We start from the raw sequence: 4,064 nt of genomic DNA, 5'->3' as shown, positions 1-4,064 counted from the left end.
ATTTAAAAAATGCGGTAAAATAATCAAATACAAAGCAGTTAGTTTTAAGCGATGGAAACTGTGTTGCCTCCAAAATCTCGATTGGAAAACTTGGTGTGTTATTATAAATACGGTAATTGTCATTGATATTATATTTATCTGACAGAAGAATAAAAAAACGATGTAAGATCAAAATAGGAAGATCGTCGTGTTGTGTTAAATGTATGTAATGAAAATGTATGTAATAAATCTAAACTTGTCAAATACTACTATGTATAAAATATGTATATCTAATTCTTATGTACATAAAAATCATAAAAATACAGTTTTTCTAACGAATTAAGCAGGATAAGTCATGGGATCTTAAGAAAGACTGTAACGCTTACGAAAAACCGCACGTGGAAAAAAAAAGGAACTTGTACAAAAATATTGCGCTTACAAATTATATATTCTCGTTTCAACAATTCATACGCTTGTTCTCTCTCTCTTTCTCTCTCTCTCTCTCTCTCTTTTGGAATTCTATTTCTATATGGATGGGACCGAACACGTAACACCTTTTCGTGACGATTTCAGTTATATAATTTCATTATTTTGCACGATATCATAGAAATTAACAACACGCTGAAGTGCAGATTTAATAAAATTAAAATTAAACTCGAAATTAAACGAATTCACATTGTGTTTCCGAAATAATTTACGTTCGTACCTTCCTAGACATATGTTACATATACATTTTCCATCGAGTTAAAGCCGAATATCAAAATCACAGGGGGGCAAAGGAATCCTCCCCGAGGAATCGTGCAAAAATATAACAATATTATCTATACCTAATTAGCGATATAGACAAGATAAATTTCATTCTCTATGTCAAGGTAAATTCGGTAGCATAGTTTGATTCGTCATTTGCGACTCTTTCGTCGCAAGTCCGTACACGGAAAAGCGAGACGCGTCGCGACAGCCAGGGCGAGGGTGAGTGAACTCGCGCGACGTTATCGCGTCCGCCGTGCAGCGCTAATTCGACGTCGAACGGACGCCTCGCGTCGCCTCGCCTCGCCTCGCCTCGCCTCGCCTCGCCTCGCCTCGCCTCGCCTCGCCTCGCCACGCCACGCCACGCCTCGCCTCGCCTCGCCTCGCCTCGCCTCGCCTCGCCTCGCCTCGCGTCGCGTCGCGTCGCCTCGCGTCGCGTCACATCGCACCATTCTCGTATAGGAGTCCAAAAATGCGCGCGAATGTCGAGTCTCGCGTGTACACGGGAGGTGGGGGAGGGGAGAGGGGGGAAAGGGGGTTCCCCGATCCCCTGTCTCCGTACTTTCTACTTCCTCTCCCGATGGGACACTCCGTATGCAGACGGGTGTCACGTGCAGGTGCAACATGCTCGCGTCCACTCGACGGGACGTGCGGGTTGATACAAATGCGTGACATTGTCCTCGCGCGGGCAGTTCTCGTTCCTTTTTTTTCGTTCCACGTGTTCTTTCTCAGATTTATGCTTTATCTTTTTAACCCGCCTTGGCACGCCTACTGTCTCTATCCATTCGTTCGCTTTTCTGATTTCTCTTTCGTTAAGGTTGTTCGCGTTTCTTCACGAAATCCTCGGAAATTTTTGCACTTCAAACGAGATAAATATATTCGAGCGTTGAAAAGAAGGAGAGAGAGAGGGAAATTTCTAAGTGCAAAAAATACAAGCAACGCGAACTTCTTATCCCATTAATATAAGGTTGGTTTACGTTACTTAAAATTCTTACGAATATTTCCACTTAAAACGAGATAAATTATATTCGGGCATTGAAAAGGAAAAAAGCGATAATTCAAGGGCAAGAAACATAAACGCGAATTCTTCTTATCTCTTGTAACTTTCCGTTGCAATAAATAAATGCAGACTGTGGAAAATGATATAAGATGTAATACAGGTATAATCGCTCATTTTCTACAACGACATAACTAAAAAAATTGTCATTTTTTAGTTTCTTGTAAAAGAAGAATGGAAACATAACCACTAAAAAACATTTTTTATTTATATTGGAATCGATCCACTTAAGTTCTTGTTAAAATTTTGTATCAAATTTTTAATATATCCAAGTATTAATTTAACATACGATTGTTGTTCCAATATTTTTTTTTGTGCTAAATTTATATTCAACATTTCTTAGTGTTAAAATAATGCAATTTATAAGTAAATAAATAACTTGACACGAAAAATGTAAGAGGAATGAATAAAATGTGTTTAACGTATTGTAGATGTTAAATTGAAACAAAGTTAAGATTTATATGTTAATTTAGCATATTACAAATCTTAATTTTAATGAAGAAATCTGATTGCTCACAAATTGTGTCAGTGTTACATTTTTGTGTTAATTACATAATATTTGTGTCACTTTTTAACATATTCTTGTGTTAAATATGTTTAACAAAAATTTTCCAACTGTGTAAAAAAAAAAATGTACTTTAAAAGCACGTACTTTTATTCCTCTACAATCAGTTACGCCAAAATTGCATTTCAAAATTAATATTATAAAATTTTAATTCGAAACAATTCATTTTCTGAAAAACTTTGTTTTTTTTTTTTTTTTATTTAGTGGTGTCGTTATTGTAATAAATGAGCAACATATGGTCAACGAAAATAGATAATAAAATTCTATTTGATTGACGAAAACGTTTTTATACTAATTATTTATACAAACATCTTTTTTTTACACCCTATCCTTCCTCTCTGCCTAATCTCCTATTTTCCTTTTTAAATATTCCCCGAGCATCGGAAGAATACAGAAATCCGCAGTAATCCGCATCCCTACACGGTATCGTTTCCTGATAATCTCCCTGACAATCGCCGGAAGCCGCGGAATGAATGATCGAGGTCAGGCGTGCCTTGTCGATGGCTTCGCGCAGAACGCGATGACGTTCATCCTCGTTGTATGGAGGCATAAGCGCGCGCGCGCGATACGGCCGTAAATCGCCGGTTAATGCGCGGGCTCGATTTACGCTTGTAATGGACGCCGCCTCGTTAAAGTCGTTCCGCTGGACGGGCTCGCGATGGTGCGGCGCTATATCGCCGCCGCGGAGAGACGCGCGCGAGGCGTGGCAGAGAGAGATGGTCGGGCACGATACGAGACGCGACGCGACGCGTGAAACGAGTGCCGACGATCGTAGGAACGCTTCCGCTCACGAGAGAAGCGTGAGACCGAGAGCGTGGATCCTTGGCGTCACGGCCCCGCGTACGGAACGATTAACCGCATCGCGATGGACAGCCATTCATAATTCATGATAAAAGGTCAAACGATCTACAGCATCGCGGCTCGTAATTTATCTCGATTGATCGACGATGATTGCGCAGGAAGGTGAATGCGCGTGTATAGATGTTGTATTACGTGGAAGGTTTTGCTCAAGTATTTAAATTGCTCAAGTATTTTAAAAAAAATTTCGTTTTTTTCATAACGAATTTAAAAAGAATTTTACTCGACTATTGTGAAATGATTGCGCGTAAGAGTTGATGATAATGTCGCAAAAAATAAACAATTAATTAATCGATTTAACAGAAAATAAATATGTAGAAAGTGACACATAAGTATTAAGTGTTACAAATGATTCGCATTCTAGTCTTTATAAAAATTTTGTATTAAATTTTGAATATATTCGTAAATTTAACGTAATGTGATTGTGTTATTTGAATGTTTTATGTGTTAAATTGATACAACATTTTTCTTAGTGTTAAAATAATATAATTTATAACTAAGTGAACAAAATATAATAAAAATAATGTGTTTCTTATAAAAAACGTAAATTCTAAAATGAATACATGAAACATTAGTTTAATTTGACATATTAAAATTTTTTAATTAGTTGAAATATATGAATTTTAATAGAAGAAATACAATTATTTACCAATCATGTCACGTTTTTGCATTCGTTTTTCAATTGCTTTCTAAAATATTCACCATGAGTTAAATTAATACAAAGATTTAAGTAGATCGATCGTAACACATAAAGTGTCAAGTTCAATAAATTTCCCAAAACGAAAGATAAGCGTGATTGGAGAGTAAATCGGAAAAGAAACGTACTACCGGGAAAGTTATAGATATCAGAGAATAACT

Source organism: Trachymyrmex septentrionalis, unplaced genomic scaffold (assembly GCF_001594115.1).
Source record: "Trachymyrmex septentrionalis isolate Tsep2-gDNA-1 unplaced genomic scaffold, Tsep1.0 scaffold32, whole genome shotgun sequence".
In the NCBI taxonomy this organism is placed as follows: Eukaryota; Metazoa; Arthropoda; class Insecta; order Hymenoptera; family Formicidae; genus Trachymyrmex; species Trachymyrmex septentrionalis.
This window is presented reverse-complemented; position numbering follows the sequence as displayed.